Raw genomic sequence first — 19,756 nt, 5'->3', positions numbered from 1 at the left:
AGCAGAACTGGGAGTGGGGGGCGGGACAGTTTCAGGGTAATTCAAGTGCATTACATTTATTGTCCACTTTATTTATATTATTATTACATTGCAATATATAATAAAATAATTATGCAACTCACCATAATGTAGAATAACTGGGAGCCCTGAGCTTGTTTTCTTGTAACCAGACAGTCTCATCTAGGGGTGACAGGAGACAATGATAGATCATCAGGCATTAGATTCTCACAAGAAGCGCGCAACCTAGATCTCTCGCATACACATTTCACAGTAGGGTTCACACTCCTGTGAAAATCTAATGCCACCTCTGATCTCTGGTCTAACAGCAGGTAGAGCTCAGGTGGTAATGTAAGCAATGGGGAGTGGCTGTAAATACAGATAAAGCTTGGCTCACTCATCTCCTGTTGTGAGGCGTCATTCCTAGCAGGCCATGAACCTTTACTAATCTGTGGCCCAGAGGTGGGGATCCCTGTTACAGAACACATAAAAATTAAAATATTTAGGAATCAACTAAATATATTTTTTACATTATTTTATTTTTATGATGCTATAAAACAAAAAATTGATTTATTCATGATATATTTTGACTGAGTTTCTTTTGTCAGAAAACAATAAATAAATCTGTTTATTTTGTTTTAAATTTTGATTTAATGTTTTACAACATTTGAAATATAGCACTAAAAGCATAATACCTCCATTAGTTGAATAACATTCTTTGCAAATAAACTAATACAGTGCATAGTGCAAGTTAACGTTAGTGAAAAAAAGAAGAGATAAAGTGATTAAACTACACGAGATCAATATGAGGAAAATATATAATAAAGTAACAAAGTCTGAGAAATGAGATAGCACTGTATTTTAATAATTCAAATAACAAAAGAAAATTTGCTCATAAAATGTAGAATATTTAGAAATCATAAGCAATTTCAGTGAATTATTGTACTGCTAAGTATTGATTAATTTTAAAATTTAAAGTTAACAAGCATTAATTTTTCATCATGTTTGTGTTTTCTGAATATTTTGCTTACAGAAATTCTATTAAAATGTCACAAAATTTTCTTGAAACTATGAGTTATTTATCAAATAGCTTGGCCTAATTTCTTTTGAATTATTGGTCAAGTTTATATATGCTTTTCTAAAGTTTACACAATTTACTTACTCTAAACAATTTTGTGACCTATATGTTTTATAACATAGGCTTTTGAGCAGTCTAAGAAGGCTCTTAGTTTATGTTTTCAAATGATCTTTAACAGCAAGTTAGTTTTCTTTTTTAAGCGCTCATAATCTTAAGAAGGCCGTATGGGGTAGAGTACATCTATTTATCCTTGTACATATCTTGTATTTACACAGTTATTTGCAATTGATTCTTGAAATTATATTTGAAAAGTATTGTTTTCAATGTATTTTTACTACTAAGAAAAACCAGGTAAATTGTTTTGGCAAGCTTTGGAAACACTAAATTCTATTTCTATTTAATTAACATTGATTGATTAAAATATTGTGGGTGTTTTTACTATTATTTGAAGGTCTTTAAAACAAACTAAGAGTGAAATATTACCAGAAAACCTTCTCCTATTTGGCTATCCTGTCCAGACAGCAGTAACATCTAGCCTTCTCACTAGTCTCCAGGTTTATTGGAATGCTTTACTGATTAACAGGTTGCTAAGCTGTGATTTAAGTGTTTCCTCAAAATTATAAAGTAAATTTTCTAATACAAAGCTTAAGATTTGCTATTTCTATATTCAAGTCAAAATCACCAGTCATCTTCCTCGTTTTCACATTTGTTTCCTTTTTATGTTAGGGGTCTAAATTTCCACTTTCTCCTTCGACTGAGCTCTATTGAGTAGGTAACCTGTTATCGTTAAAGCTACTAAAACATTTTGAACACAGACTACATGTCCGACAGATTAAATAAATATTGCATGAAAAATATGCAACTGGAATATATACATATATATAAATATTGCTGGAAATATATACATGTACATATGTATACACACACACACACACACAGGTTTTATCTTAGAATACATTGTTCTTCACGTGAATATGAATTCATATTTTGTTCTGAATTTAATGCAGAGTTCTTCATCAAAATTTTGATGTTTAATTTCTGGAATTGGGAATTCTTCTTTTGCTGTGTCTGTCAATAACCACCACTACACATTATTTCAAAAGGCTCAGGTAGAACACAGATTATCTAAAATAAGAAGGAGATTTTTTTGGTTTACAAGATTGAAACAAGAATTTCTCATCCTGGACAGCCTAAGGCACCAAACTAGAAACAGGCATCAAAAAGAAATTAAAACTTTAAGGAAATACAGGGATTTTTTGATTCTTTTTTTTTTTGCCAAAAATCAAAGGTGTTCTATGATAGGTCCCATGCAAAATTATGCGAATGATCATAAAACAGCCAAAGGAAGAGGTGACTAGAGTAACATGTAAAGACAATTTGGAAAAATTTGGATGCTTAGTTAGTAAGATTAAGATAGCTTTTATGCATTTACCAAATTTACTGAAAAGCACGGCTGTCAAGTCGTGACTCTACTTGAGCAACAGAACCTTATTTGAAAGTAATTTGCACATTTTCTCCATTTTCAACTTTAAATGTAACTGGCTAGTGCTGATAAAAGTAAACAATTATGACTATTGAATAATATACAGAGAATGAAAATAACATAATATTGGGAACATGAACTCTGGGGACAAAGATCTAGGTCTAGATTTCACCTTGACCACATACTAATTTAAGAAAGGGAGGAAAGAGGGTGAAATGTATGTTTACTGTTGATATAGCTTGGATATTTGGCCCTTCCAAATATAATGAAATTTGATTCCCAATGTTGGAGGTAGAGCCTAGTGGGAGACGTTTGGGTCTTGGGGACAAGCAGATCCTTCATGGTCAGCTTGGTTATGTCCTTGCAATAGCGAGTGAGTTCTAGCTTTACTTGTCTCCATGAGAGCTGATTGTTAAGAAGACTCTGGCACCTCCTGCTCACTCTCTCTTGCTTAAGCTCAAGCCATGTGATCTCTGCATGTCAACTCCCCTTTGCCTTTCACTAGGACTTAAAGCAGCTTGATGCCCTCATCAGGACTTCACTGGATGCTGTTGCCATGCTTTTTGTATAGTCCACAGAACTGAAAGCCAAAGAAACTTCTTTTCTTTGTACATTACCAAGCCTCACGAATTCCTTTATAGCAACAACAACAAAAAGACTAAGACAGGTGTCTAGAACATAGACAATAACAGATGGTTTTACACTATAATACAATAGTAGTTTCATCACATTTTGGTCATTTGGTATCAGTAATCATGAGAAACTCAAATTCCAATATAAAATAGAATGCTACAAACATATCCATTGTAAAATTGTCATCATTAAAAATAGAAAAACAAAAGCAAAATTCTCAACACAAAAATCCAATTTTATCACTAAGTTTTAATATCTCCATATTTGGTCATAAGCATTCAACAAGTCTCTAGAAAGTTCCAAACTTATCCACATCTTCCTGTCTTCTTCTGAGCCCACCAAACTCTTCCAACCTCTGCCTGTTACCCAGTCACTTTCACATTTTCAAGTATTTTTATAGCAGTACCTCACATAACTGGTACCAATTTTCTGTATTACTCTGTTCTCACACTGCTAAACTGCCCAAGACAGAGTCAGTTATAAAGAAAAGAGGTTGAATTGACTCACAGTTCTGCATGACTGGGGAGGTCTCAGGAAACTTACAATCAAGGAAGAAGAGAAGCAAACTTCTTCTTCACAAGGTGACAGGGGAAAGAGAGAGTGTGATGGGGGGAACTGCCACACACTTTAAAAACCATCAGATCTCGTGAGAACTCAGTCATTACCATGAGAACAGCATGGGGGAAACCACTCCCATGATTCAATAACCTCCCACCAGATCTCGCCCTTGACATGTGGGGATTACAATTCGAGATGAGGTGGATGGGGGAACAAAGTCAAACTATATCACTGTTGAACATGCAAGGAAAACTATTCATTACAATTCAAAATGTGTGTGTGTGTGTGTGTGTGTGTGTACATATGAGAGGAATAGGATATAAAAATATTGATGCTAATGGATAGGCTTCCCTTGTCCTTTCCCTCTTACATCTGTTCCAGATATGTGAAGAAACATGTATCCATAATTTAATTTAAAAGTCACTAAACAGCAAGTGTTTTTCTTTAAGACAAAGATATAGTAAGAGGAAGAAGTCATTGTATTATTGATTATTATTGATTGTATTTTTGAAGGTAACATAGATGTTCTTTGAATATAGTTGGTAATCATTTATATTAATTAATAACATTACTATATACTCTTAAAAATTACTTCCATAAATTCCTTCTTCTTTAATTTTGTAAAATTCCTTCTTCTCTTTCTTGAAGTATCACTCATTTTTAATTACATAGATATGAAAATGTTCAAAATGAATTCGTTTATTTGGCGTTTTTACTATTATTTTTGTCTTTTCTTTTTTTGACCTCCTTTCCCCCTCTTTCTCTTCCTCTCCCTCTTGCTTTTCCTTTTAGCCTTCTTACTAATCTCGTGGTTATCTGGCATATTCAGTTGCCTCAACATCCTACCTAATGTTTCTAAGGCACAATAAAATCACCAAATTTTCATAATTATTATTTTTTAATTCGCTTTTTCTTAAATAACATGCTTTTGTATGTTAAAAACTAAAATAATTAATTCATTTAACCTGGTGCTATAGCCATGATAGGATCTTTTTCTTGACATATGAATTATATTCACTTGCTATGGCTTGTTTTGTTCTTTGAGTCTTTAATATAGCCACAGTGCTCCCATCAGAGAGTGTTCTGTAGTTCTCACCTGTATGAAAACTCTGTACATTTCAGGTTTTTGTCAATATGACGCACAAGTAGGATGTCACTTTTGCTCCAACTATCAACCTTCTAGCTAAGACATGATTATAATTTCATAAAGTGGATTTTTAAACAGAAATTCATAGGTTAAATAAAACTATTAAGAAAAAGAAAAAAGCAGAAGAAAGAAAAAAAACATATATCAGGAAAACTCATGGTGCATCATTTTTTCCGATGTGATTTCCAGCATTTATATTTCAAAAATATGCGTTGGTAGGAATGAATCATGATCAATGTACGTTATTATTAGAGCATTTGTTGCTTTGACCTTGTAAAATTTTTATGTGTATACATATTTAATCTTTTCTCTCTACTTAACTAGATTTGTAAAGTCCTTTGGGATAGGCCATTCTTGGTTTATTTTTTGTGTTCAATGAATACTAGTTGATATAGTTTGGATGCTCCCTCCAAATCTCATGTTGAAATGTAATTTTCATTGTTGGAGGCAGGACCTCTTGGGAGGTGATTGGATCATGAGGATGGATTTCTCATGAAAGATTTAGCACCATCCCCTTGGTGCTGTTTTCACCATAGTGAGTAAGTTCCCTCAAGATCTGGTTGTTTAAAAGTGTGTGGCAACTTCCCTCTTGCTTTCTCTTGCTCCTGGTCTCACCATGAGTTATGCCTAATCCTGCTTGGCTTTCCTTATCAGTAAACACCTCCGTGAGGCCTCCCCAGGAGCCAAGCAGATGCCAGCACTATACTTGTACAGCCTGCAGGGTTGTCAGCCAATTAAACTTCTTTTCTTTATAAATTACCCAGCCTTAGGTATTCCTTTATTGCAATTCAAAGAAGAGCCTTACATGGACTTTGTATGTAGTGGTTTATAGCATGATTAGATGTGAGCCAGAAATTTAACTATAAATAATCTAAATTTCATCAGTGAGAGATATTTACAATAGTAAAATTTGTTTGCATTACATAGGCATCTGTACTAGATGCCTCGTTTACTAGAAATTTAATACTTGATATGATTTGCTTAACTTCTCTGGTCTCAGTTTTCTCATCTGATAAATAGGGTTTATTTTAACCATAATATGTGGGTGGATGAGAATAAAATACAAATAAAGTAATTGGTACATTGCTTAGTACACAGTAGATACCAAATAAATCATTTGCAACCTCTGTTTGTTTTGAACCATGCCTGTTTTCATTTCTTTAGTATTTTAAAAGTATATTGTTTTATAACTTAATATAACAAACTTTTTAAAAGGGAAGTAAATAAAGTTGTTTTTAAAAGTTGTGTTACTGAATGATTTTTCCCCCAATGGATCTGGTTGTAAATAAGATGCCACTCATTGTTCAATTCCCACCTATGAGTGAGAACAGGCAGTGTTTGGTTTTCTGTTCTTGCGATAGTTTGCTGAGAATGAGTTAATGGGTGCAGCACACCAACATGGCACATGTATACATATGTAACAAACCTGCACGTTGTGCACATGTACCCTGGAACATAAAGTATAATAAAAAATGAAAAAAAAAAGATGCTACTCATTGTATATCACATGACTAGTAGTGTCACATCAGTGTTACAATTATTTTCAACAAATATCATGGCAAATAAACATTAGAACACACTGTGTTCTCTTTCACAATCCTGGTTAGGCCATATGAGTTATGAGAGATGGTACTGTCAAGAAAAAAATTGGGGTTTTCTGCTCAAGAGACATTTGAGTTCAAATCCCAGACACACCAATAACTAGTTGTGTGACTTGAGACAAGCCAGTTACCTCTCAGTGACAGTTTAAAACTTCATAAAATGGGGTTAATAACAACACTAGTATAACATAGGTGGAAACATACAAAATATATTGGAGACAAAAGGCTTAGTAAAAATGTTGTATTTTGAGTGGAAATAATAAACTGAGCTTACATAATCAGCATTATCAGTATTGTCAATGCTTTCTCCTTACCATAACATGTCAGCATATCTCAAACTCCTTCTATTTTCATTCCTTATTCTAAAATATCACAGCTTCTTTAATTTAGAACTTCAGATAGTATTTGTAACCATATGTGAGGACTATAAATGAATGATGCTCATCTTTTTTCTTCAGAGAGTTTAATAAAGAAACTTACATATAACGATGCCCTCTTAATTCTGTAAGCGTAAAAGATATCCTTTTAATTAGAAATTTTAGGTCCATAAAAAGGTCCGTTTTTCTGATAAAATATAATGACTCTGGCCTACTAACTTGCCAAGAATATTAATCTAGAAGTAAAACCAAACCTTAACTAACATATTTTGTCTAAAAATGTACTCATATTCAAGATCTGTGATTCAGCAGGGTTTCTAACATTATGATTCTTTAATTTAAAGTTAGTGAAAATAGCAATAATTAATATAAAATGATTGAGGCCATAATTTAGGAGACTTGGATTTACATTTTCATTCTGCCAGGAGTGAGCTATAACCTATAGTGTTATTATCCCTCTAAATATTGTTAAATACATATATTGCACCAGGCACACTAGGAATATCTTCTGTTTTGCTTAATATCCTCAAGTTTTTACAGGATATGACAATTTGTGAAGTAAATAAGCATTTACAATATAGTGTATTATAGTGAATGAAAAATTAAATAAGAGAAGCCATGTAAAATCATAAAATATCACGTAATATAAATTTTATATGATGAATTTCATACTACATGCATCCATATGAGATTATATGGTAAAATTGACTATTTTATTTCAGGTATGGACTGTGCAGTTTATCCTTTGATCTATAATTGAACTTTTTATTCCAGTAGAATTTAATATATTTACCTATTTGAATTATATGGTCTCTTTATGTGGCAAGTATTGAGTGATCAGCTGGAGTAGCATATGTGTCGAATGTTTGTTTTGTTTGCATGTAAGCATTTTTCAATATTTGTTTGACTTTAAGTCATACCTCAAAATCCAGGTTGAGTGTTTTTCTGTTTATTCGCAACATTATTTGATGTACAGTGAAAGTATACACTGCTTCCTAAACATTCCTGAATGTCTGTCAATGATCACAAATCATATCTTGATATGCTAAATATTATATCATAATTTAAATTATTGCCTAGGCCGGGCGCGGTGGCTCAAGCCTGTAATCCCAGCACTTTGGGAGGCCGAGACGGGTGGATCACGAGGTCAGGAGATCGAGACCATCCTGGCTAACACGGTGAAACCCCGTCTCTACTAAAAAGTACAAAAAACTAGCCGGGCGAGGTGGTGGGCGCCTGTAGTCCCAGCTACTCGGGAGGCTGAGGCAGGAGAATGGCGTAAACCCGGGAGGCGGAGCTTGCAGTGAGCCGAGATTGCGCCACTGCACTCCAGCCTGGGCGACAGAGCGAGACTCCGTCTCAAAAAAAAAAAAAAAAATTATTGCCTAACATTCCGGAAAATATTGTGAAATCAACTAATTTCCTTGTATAAAAGCAATTTCAAAATTTGTACATACACACATGACCTACAGTATATTTATAGCAAAAATTGAATAACTGGAAAAAATGCTTTAAGAAAGATGATAAGATTTTTCTTTGAAACTTTGAAAACTGAGGATAGCACAGCTTTTTGTTGCTGTATATACAAGCCTTTTTTTATATTTACATCATTTAAAAATTCATACAATTCACTTGTTCTTTCTCTCTAAAATTATAAACTAATATTATCAAAACAAAATCTATTTTTATAACACATTGGCTCCCTAAACAAAATGAACTAAATATAAGGAATTTGCTGCCTGAATAAAATTTCTAAAATTTCATAGATAAATTAAACATATTCCTTGGCTTTTGGAATATTTAATAACTCCCATTACTGAGAGAACATTAACTTAGTTGATCCTCATATATAAACTGTTAGTATAAATTTGTGGATATATAAATATTGAGCATCATGGTTTTTTAACACGTGGAAAAACTGATGCAAAAATTATGTTAACACATGTACTATATTTGGTATTGATTTCACTGTAAAGTAATGACCTCTGTATTTTTTATTACCATGTTGACTTGATGATCATCTCTCTCTCTCTCACACACACACACACACACACACACATTACACACCTAAGTGCTCCATTTTTATTTGTCCTCATCTTCCTTATTCGTTGCTTTTCCCTGCTCTGGCCCAGGTGTTGGTCTCTACAGAAGCAGAAGGATATCAGAAATATCATAGTTTGAAAATGCATCCTGTTCATTCAATGACATTAATAAACCACTATATTTTGGGGTATAAATTACTATTCTTTCTACCATCCTGTAGTTACACAAAAGCTCATCAGAATTTTACATGGATAATTAGAAAGTTTAAAAAACATTGAAAAGGAAAGTAATATGAAGGAAAATAGAAATGAATAAAGGAAAAGAGAATGAAAAGGCAAAAGAGAGTGGAGGAAGAGAGATTTTAGGCAAACATGCATATAAGTGTCATTGCACTGAAACCTTTGCTCCTCTCTGCTATTAATTACATACTAGAAACTGACTATTGAAAATAGTTATCAATTCACTATCCCCAGCTTATTATATTGTATCTCCTATGATCAGGCCCTTCTCAGGCATTGCATCAAGATTCTAGAGTCACAGAGATATTTTCAACTGTCCACTGCCCTCAAGAAACTCACTGTATATTAGGTTTGCATTCATGTGGACCTGTAATAGCAAGGTGAAGGATGTCAGAAATGCTAGAAGGATAAAATAAACTGAGACTTTTATTTAACTCAGAATGTTATGAGATTTATGTTTGTGGGAAGAGATATTGAAGTTGGAATTCAAAGGATGACAGGATTTGTACCAACAGGAAGGGCAAACTGAACAACTTAAATAAAAACAATAGAAGTTAAATAAGCTTAGGGCATCTAACATTAAAGACAAAGTAAAATAAACACACACCAACGTAGATTGCTTGGAGGAGAGTGACAAGGGATAAATCCAGAGCAGATTACATAAAAATTTTGCTAATGTTGGCTCTCTTGCCATGTATCTTGTTTGAAGGTGTCTTTTATATTGCAGGAGTTCAATAAGTATTTTTAGTTTAGTTGCTTGAAGTACATTTATCTAGTTTACAGACTATATTCTATATTTTTATACTTCTAGAGATTTTATTATACAAAAAAAGTGAGTTATATATTTTGTGTTCTTAGAATTTTTTCCATATCCAACCTTTGCAAAGATTGATGGTTTTCTTGCCTTTGCATGTGTCACTGCACATTCCCAGAACTGCTTTGCATGTCTTTTGTGACTTGCACACAATTTTGAGCTCCCTATTGATAGGATGCATCATGCATATTACCCTGCATGCCATAATTATTGCGCTTTCTATATGTTTCTCTGCCCTATGTTTTTATAGTTGATTGTATCCAGTGTGTTTACAATACTTAATTTTTAGCTCATAATTACAAGGTGGAAATATCTGGAAATTAAATTAGCACTTACTGAGAACTTACTATGGCCTAAGTGTTATACTGCATGCTTTATGTTTGTTATCTAAATTATCCTATTAAATAATGATTGCAAAAACAGCCAGAAAAGTAAGTCCTTTGCACCGAATCGAGAGGCTATGAGTGGTTATGTTTAGACCAGAGCAAATTTTGTCAGAATCAAGGCAATTTTCCTATACCTTCTTGACTTTCTAATAAAAGGATCCTAAAGTTAGAACTGGAAATACACATAGAATGTCAAGTAAAGGGTATTCAAGAGAATACCTCTACTGAATCTCCCAGGATTGGTCGTTTTAGAAGAGGAAGTGGTTACTTAAGCTAATCACTAAAATCTAGTAACAATTAAGAGACAAAATAGACAAATGTCCCCCCAAATTATTAGTGACTGTCCAATAAAGATGAAGCTGTTTAGGAACCCAGTGATTCTTTAACACATTTGAGCTGATAATATAATTTCTACATTATGGAAGATGTTTCACTAAGGGTTAGAATGGTGAGAGAGTAGTACAGTAAAACAAGGTACAGATGTGTTTCATATCTTGCAATATTTTAAAGTACAAGTTTCAGTTGAAAATTATTTTGTAATATATTAAACCCAAATATGATTCTATATTGTAGGTATGGTTAAAAGACATATAAAAGAATAAGATGGCCAAGTTCAGAAGAGAGAAAAAATCCTGGAAATCCTTGAAAATGATGTCAGAAATACACATTTTAGAAGATCTGACAAATGTACAAAACAAAAAAAGAGTTGTATATAATGCCAGTATGCATGAAATGTGGAAAAATAATCTTATTGTAGTTGCTTTTGTGTATTGATATTTGCATCCATCAATAATTGACTCAGTTATAAAAATATTTGAGTGGCATTGATTATTAAATTATAGAACACTGAATACTTTGAAATTCTATTTTAAGAATGAAAAAGATAAATTGTAATTATTATTTTGCTTTCATTGCTCATTCCAATTCCCAATTTGCTGAGAATTAAGAAAAACAATATCATTTTGAAAAAATATGAAACTTATGTGTGTGTGAAAAAGAGAATGAATAAATGAAGTTTCCTCCAAAATCATAGCAGATATTTTAATAAAATCACATTACCCTGATAAATACTTCAACTACTTTAAAAGTAGACAACACTTAAATAACTGGTTTAAAAAAATCAAATTGATTATAAGATTTCATCATTGTGCAGTTCATATTTATAAAGAATTTTCAAAATTATGAAAAAATGAGTAAATGCATTACAAGACTAGATGCCAGATATATATGTGACATGTTTAAAATACAGCCTATGAAGAATTTTGTGGAAATTATCTATATGAGACTAAATGGAAGCAATAATGAAAGTTATTATAGAATACAACTTTCCATAAAAATTAATAATATTCCAAAATATGTAGTATAAAGATATTCAATAAACAACTTATAGACAAGCCATACCTAAATGAATCATGTTAAATAAAAAGAAAAATAATTTTTACAGGTAGTATCCAGGGAACAGAGGGCAGGAGAGGAAAAGATGTCTTCGAAAGAGGCAAAATCCAAATGGACTCAGATTTCTCTGTTTTAAATTACCTGACACTAACGGAGAAAGTTTTGCAAGTTTTGGAGGATTATTGAATAATTCTCTACCAAGAAATTAATGAAAATCACAACAACAACAGCTGTGTTACTTTTTTGGAAAACGATAATAATAATACATTAGAAAAATAATCATTGTAGTCTCCAGTTGATTATTTGTCTTCTTTATGAGGGATATATAATTAAATCTTCAAAACAATCCAGTGAGTTGGATGAACACTAGTTTTATCATTTGTAGATTAAAAAAACTGATTTTCAGACAGGTCAATTGCCTGTTATTACACTAATAGTATGATGCAATCCTAGCATTATTGTAATAAAAATGAAGTATCTCTTCTGATGGAAAAGCGGTAGAAAATATTATCCAATAAAAACAGGTTCATAACATGTTTTGTCTATTTACCTTCTACAAATGATTATTTGAAAACACACCATTCTGCAAAGACGTGAATAACAATTGAGAAACTCACACATGAACAAGTTTTAGAAAAGAAAGTGAAGTTATGGTTCAAAAAAGTAGCCATCCTACAGAGGAGTGAAAAATGCATAGGTCATAGTAATCTGATGCAAATGTCTGAGACCTACTCTGCAAAGTTGCACCAATTATTTAAAATCTGATTCCAGTAATATGAGCCTATTAATAACCCCTACACTACATACTGTAATAAATAAAGGAAAACAAATTGTGTAAAACTCTTAGAACAAGGAAAGGTATGTTGTAAACCTAAATAAATCCAAGCTTTTGCTATTGTTATGAAGTCTTGAAAATGGTTACATAAAGAGATAAGGCCAGGCAGGTTCTGTAACCATTACTACAAAATTGTCAACTGAAATTATTTAAAAACTTTTAATGATTAAATTAGCAAATGTCAACTGAAACTACTGAAAGAGTTATAACACGTAACTCAAAATCATTACTAGTCAGGTTTGGAAAATCCCTTTTAAAGAATTTTTAAATAAAACATTATAATGTTTCTGAAATTATTTTCTTTACATAGTCTTTTAGTAACTTAAGTAATTACAATATAATTATTTTTATACTGATGGTTTAAATTGTGTAGTAAGAAAAATAAAATATTCAACTCAATGAAAATTGTTTATAAGGGAGATTTTGGGCTCACTCTGCAGTGCTAGTTGCAATATACATTCATAAATGAAAAGGTAATAATGTACATTAAGAAAAATAATACCAAAACAAAACAATTGTGTTATCTTGAAGTGACTTGAGTAATAGTCACAAAGTCAGTTTTTGAAGAGCTCCAGCTGTGTTGATGCTCAGATCTCTTGAGAGAAAACCTAAATTGTGAGTATATCTAAAAATATATACTCACAATTTTAAAATTGTATGTTCAAATAAAAGCCATGTGTAAGATTGGGTCAGTTATCTGTACTACATCTTGATGAAAAGGTAGTCAAATACACAGAACCACACTCCAGAATGTTTTAGAAAAAATAAATATAGCACACATTCACAGAAAGTAATAGTGTATACATATTATGTCATGAATTTAGAGAAAGCAGATAAATATGGATTTTTTAAAAAAGCAAAATGTTGCATTTAAGCATCAGAATGATAATCAAATATTAAATAAATACATATCAAATTTAAAGAATACATTAAAATGTAAAAGGAGAATAGAAATACAAATATAAATAACCATTTAAAATAACATCCTAACTAACTAATAATTAAGAAAAGAAAAATAAAACAATATATCAACTTTCCATTGATCAAATAAAAAATATTTTAATGTAATTTTCAGCTCCAGGAAGGATATGATGAGGCATCATATGACACAATCCAAATTGTTATAAATCAACATCAAGTCTAACCAAAAACATAATTCTAAATTAGAAATGTATTTTTCTTTTTGTCTATACATAAATCTTTGCATTTGGGTTTTTTGACATAAGAATTTGAGGGGAAATATAGAACTAAATTCTGCTAACAGAAACATGGTAAGTAAAATATAACGTATTCCTATGAAAGACCACTGCATAGCCATTGACAATTACATTTTTAGAACAGTGTTGTGACAGGAGACACACTTGTGTTGGAAAACTAAACGCACAACCTGAAATGTAATGATTCCTCAAGACAGAGATATTAAGCATAATGTTTACTCTCTCCTCTCTGGATTTATTTTTCTCAATTTTTTAGGATTTTCAGGGTTCAATTCAGGCTTTCACATTACATTTGATTATGCCTCTTTAGTCTTCATTAGCCCTTTTGTCTCCATCACCTTGACACTCTTAGAGAGTACCGGCCAGTTATTTTGTATAATTTCCTCAATCTGGTCTTGTGTGGTGTTTCCTCAAGGTTAAATTCACATTTTCAGCAAGAATCACACAAAAATGTATTTCTCCGTGCATCGCATCAAGAGTCGTATATGTTACAGTTCCACGAGAAACTCAAAAGGCATCACCTTTACCAAGTCATCTTATCTTTGTGAAAGACCATTTAGAGGCAGCTAAATGGTGCTAGTGTCTTACTTATATTTTCTGAAACTATAATTTTTTAAACGGTTTTATCCCCCTGATTCCATTTGACTTTTTTGTACATGCGACTCACAGTTTAATTTGCCATCATGTACACCCAGCATTAGCCTAACTTCATAGTTCTGTTCCGAGAACAATATTTCAGGAACCACATAACCATATTTTATACTTAATGACTCTTTTAACTTTCCAGTTTACCTATCATTTTGTAAGCTCCTGAAGACAGACATAGATATCACCTAGCTTTTGAATTCTTCCTGAAAATTACATGTGTGTGGTTGGTACTGATTAAATGGTAATGACTGCTGAATGACTACCTGACTCACAAGTTAAAAGTGGAAATATCATCTTTAGGGTCCAATGAGGATTTCTCATTTTTCCAAATAGCCCACAAAAATATCTCTGTAGGTTTCAAGGCAAAAGGCAAAGATTGTATAAGGCAGCCATTCTGATTTTTTTCTTACATAATTTAGAAAACAAAAAGACTTGGTGTTTCATTATACTTTTACACTGCCACTTCATACCTTTTAATCACTGTTATTTTCTAAAACACATTTTGTAAAAAAAAAGTTTTTAAACTGTTATCAACAAAATAAGAAATAGAAATAAAATCAGCCAAGTCAAATCAGCACGATACAGTATTTTTTTTCCTTATATTATCACACTTATTTTAGTTTAACATCTGTTCAATGACATCTCAGGCTATATTTTGGGATGTGTGACAATTTTTTTTCACAAATTCTTTACTCACAACTCAGGATGTTCCCATTAATTGTGATTTGTAAAGGAAACATTTAACTCAGGGCAGATGCTGAGCAGCATGAGTATGGAACTATGGCAGGTACGAAATGACACATGGAATTCGCAAGTGGGCACAGATAGCCAGATGGTATTGGCATCTGAGAGATTTATTACACTAAGTTGGCAATAAAACATGTGTGATCACTAATTTAACATACAAAACTGGTCCAGAAAATGTTTATGTTAAACAAATTTCCTCTCTAAATATCAGGTGCAACATATTTGATTATGTTTCTTTTCTGTTTTGAGAGATCCAAATACTGAAACTTGAATCCTTTCTTTTCAGCAAGAGTCCCATTCATTTAGGGCAAGTGGTGTCTATATAAGCAAATTTAAGAAAATAGATGCACAATTCTCCATATATTGTAGGCAAGTGAAATGAAAGAGTAGGGATATGATTTTCCTTGGTTTATCAATTATTACTTTGGTCCTATACTTAACTGTGGTTGGCTAGGCCTTCTGTTTTTGACATATAAATCTTGGCTACAATGTTGAAAATTCCATATAGGGAAATGTAAAGTTCTTTTGAGATTTTCAGAAGAATCTTCATACTGTTTATTAAATCGTTATTTAGAAAACCAAAGTATGTGACAATGTTCAAATATAATTGAATTGCAAGAGTTTTCCTGGAATGCCTTTTCTCTTTTCTGACTCCTAGTTAGCTACCACTCTTTTATCAAGCTTCACCTCAAGGGCTATCACATACATGAAGACTTTCTAATTTTCTCCACTATCATTGGATGCTCACTTATTAGACAGAGTTCTCTGGCATCCAACCAATACCTGTTATAGAGCTCCTCTCAAACTACCAGAGGGAACCATTGGAGCTTACCTGATAGCATTTCGTGTTAGATGTAACTGGTTTCTAAGGTGTGCAACTATGAGCAAGATATCTTATTATTCAATTTCTTATTTTGTAAAGCAGGGATAATAATACCAATTCTATGGAAGGTTTAATTTAAACAATTTCATTAGATAATACACACAAAAAATCTAGCAAAATGTGTAGAACATAATAAACAGTATCTCTTATAGCTGTTGATATATGTCAACATTCTGTCAGATTCTGAACATTTTTGATGGCAGACAGTAAATTCATCTCTGTACTACTGAACCTGCTGCATGAATCTTAGAACACACCATATGCATGCACACATACATCTGTGAGAGTGTGTATGTGTGTATTTAGATTGAATAGAAAAATTTTAAAAATACACAGAAAATAAGGAATTTCAGGTAACATGTAACAGAGACTCCTGATTTCTGTTCTGCGGTTTCTTTTCAAACCAGCATGTATCAAATAACAGAATTTAAGGGCAGGATCATGGTCAAATGATGTATTATCCAGTATCAGGTACCCTACATTAATCTGTGGAGTTAACTATAAAGACCAGAACTAGCTTTATCTTTATTTACTAAGGCAAACATACTAAGATCTAGATCAAGAATCAAGCAACTATTGACACGAAAAGGAGTAGATGCAATTATCTACAAAAATTATAATGGGACCATTTAAAAAAGTAGACTTCTATTTCATTAAATTGTTGTAATGTCAAATAAGATTGTAGTTATTTTCATATACAACCACACTCAAATATAAACTATAAGAGTATAGCTTTCATGGTCCAGAAATTCTATCAGAGATCAATATATCTCAGTTTTCTGTAATACATAGCACTAAGGTGATAATATTGCAGTGATGAAAAAGATGAAATAAACCATTCAGTATGACTAATTCTAGTTACTAATACAGGAAATTTTTTCATCTAGCACCTAGCTGAAAATGTAAATTTTTAATCTACAATGAAAGTGTTTATTCTGTAGAACATCTGGATGTTCTGAAACACCTGAACTGTTTTCAGTTTTTATCCCAAAGTATCCCAGCATTCAAAAATAGATTGTAGGTGTCTGTATAGAGGTAAAATATTTTAGTGCAAAACTTGAATTTTAGTAACTATGTGTAACAGTATTTGAGAAATAAAAGTAATTTTACTTTTATTTTTGATAAAATATATTTCTTTAAAAGTACTACAAACTTTGAAAAATGCTTATAATACAGGAAAAGGCCTATGATATTATGTAAAATGAAAAATTCACAACATAAATCAGTTTATGTGAAGTATGATCAAAAAATGAAAAAAAGTGTGCAAAAACCACCAATATTTAATGATTGCTTATGCAGTTCTAGACTATGGTTTAAGAGTCTTATATGGATAATTCTGTTTGATTTTCAAAGGAAACTAATGATATGAGTATTATTATTATTATCATCACCATTTTACAGAGGAAAAACCCAAGTCATGGAGTGGTTAAACAATTTACCTGGTATCATGCAACAGGATTCAAGAGTAAAATACAGTTCTTATTAGAGCCCAAACACTTTGCCACTACGCATCAGAAAAATAAAATTAGGAAAGTATACTAAAATGTTAAGAATTATCTTCATCTGATATTTTTAGGCAAAATATTTTAGCAAAATTTTTATGTTGGACATGAATTATCATCATTCAAAAATAACTCTTATTTTAATAGCATCATCCATGCAATTTAAAAATTAAGTAGACTACCAAAATGACCAATAAAATTTATTTCTGTAAGTTGCTTCTAACAGATGAGATGAAACACGGTTAAGATTGAGAAACATACTAAGTTTAAAATACGAAACTTTATTCTCATAGCTATACTGACTTGTTCTGTGACTCTAAATGATAAAGGTAGCTCATGACTTTGCAAAAGTTATTTTGTTTTGATTCTAAGTCTAGAGCAAAGTTGATAATATCTTGTCAAAGAAATGAAGAAACTGGAGATTAAATACCATCTAATGAATCCTTTTGTGCTCCTAGGAATGTGTACCACACTATCAATGGATACTATAATTACATAATGTTCTCTGTCAGCTGAAATTCCTTGCTTGTCTCCAGGAGATGCCACTCCATTTATGTTAGTCAGTAACTATCATTCTTATGAGTGCCTAAATCACTAACAAACTTTTTTATAATATTTGACTTCTAATGATACAAGTAGACCGGGTTTAAGACTTCCTCTTAATGTATTAATTTCTTAATAATTTGCCTGCAATTGCCAAGAAGTTCCACATACGATAGGTCTGGAAATACAGGCAAAAGAAAAAAAGAGAGAGAGAGACTGCGCTTATTTCCATGTATAACTGTTCTCTGCTGAGGAGATGGTTATGTAAAATAACTATCGCAATACAATAATGTATTTTTGAAATACAGGAAAAACAAGGCATAAGAGAGCAGTGCCTGAAGTAGAGCTAAAATAGGCCGAGGAAAGTCTAGGGCAGCATGCAAACTAAAATTTGAGAGACAGTCAACCAGATGAACACTCACAGGAAGCACTTCCAGGCAGGAATAACTACAAATGCAAAGCCTTGAGAAATGAGAAAGCATAGTGTGATGGTTAATAGTGACTGTCAACTTGATTGGATTGAAGGATTCAAAGTATTGTTCCTAGGTAGGTCTATGAGGGTGTTGTCCCAGGAGATTAACATTTGAGTCTGTGAACTGGGAGAGGCAGATTCACCCTCAGTCTGGGTGGGCATCATCTAATCAACTGCCAGCATGGCTAGAATAAAGCAGACAGAAGAAGGTGGAAGAGGCTGACTTGCCAAATCTTCTGGCCTTCATCTTTCTCTGGTGCTGGATGTTTCCTGCCCTCAAACATAGGACTCCAAGTTCTTCAGCTTTTGGACTCTTGGACTTACACCAGTGGTTTGCCAGGGGCTCTGGGGCCTTCAACCACAGACTGAAGGCTGCACTGTCAGTTTCCCTACTTTTGAGGGTTTGAGATTCAGACGGGCTTCCTTGCTCTTCAACTTGCAGGACTTCACCTTGTGATCATGTGAGTCAATTGTCCTAATAAGCTCTCCTTTATATCTACATCTATCTTATTAGTTCTGTGCCTCTAGAGAATCCTGACTAATACGCATAGCTCGAAGACATATAACTACTGTTGATGTATACGGAGTGATGGAGCAAGCCGAGATGAGTCTGGAGTAGTATTCACAATGCAGATGAAGAATAATGTTGTATCTCATGCATAAAAGTTTAAAATGTATTCTTAAGACTTTGGGGGCTGGGCGTGTGGCTCATGCTGTAATCCCAGCACTTTGGGAGGCTGAGGTGAGTGGATCATGAGGTCAGGAGTTCAAGACCAGCCTGGCCAATATGGTGAAACTCCATCTCTGCTAAAAAAAAATAAATAAATAAAAATTAGCTGGGTGTGGTGACACGTGCCTGTAGTTCCAGCTACTTGGGAGGCTGAGGCAGGAGAATTGCTTGAACCTGGAGGTGGAGGTATCAGTGAGCCAAGGATTGTGCCACTTACTCCAGCATGGACGACAGAGGGAGACTATCTCAAAAAAAAAAAAAAAAAAGAAAGAAAGAAAGAAAAGAAAAAGAAAAGACTTTGGGGAGCAAATGAAGACTATTGATCAAGGCAGTGAAAAAGAAGATATGTATGGCAGGAAGATGATGATGGTGGCAAACTATAGACTATAAAGGAGCTGGTGGGACAAAACAAAAAACGTTATTACTAT

The 19,756-nt window shown here is 32.7% G+C and overlaps 1 long non-coding RNA gene across 1 annotated transcript; it reads left to right on the top strand.

The window, feature by feature from the left end:
* Window positions 1-1,375: 1,375 nt before the first annotated feature.
* On the top strand, window positions 1,376-19,404 carry LOC117086319. Its single transcript, XR_004438281.1, has 3 exons — window positions 1,376-1,386; window positions 4,289-4,291; window positions 19,284-19,404. It is a non-coding gene; the product is annotated as an uncharacterized LOC117086319 (long non-coding RNA).
* The last annotated feature ends 352 nt before the right edge of the window (window positions 19,405-19,756 follow it).

Source organism: Trachypithecus francoisi, unplaced genomic scaffold, assembly GCF_009764315.1.
Source record: "Trachypithecus francoisi isolate TF-2019V2 unplaced genomic scaffold, Tfra_2.0 Lachesis_group1, whole genome shotgun sequence".
In the NCBI taxonomy this organism is placed as follows: Eukaryota; Metazoa; Chordata; class Mammalia; order Primates; family Cercopithecidae; genus Trachypithecus; species Trachypithecus francoisi.
This window is presented reverse-complemented; position numbering and strand designations above follow the sequence as displayed.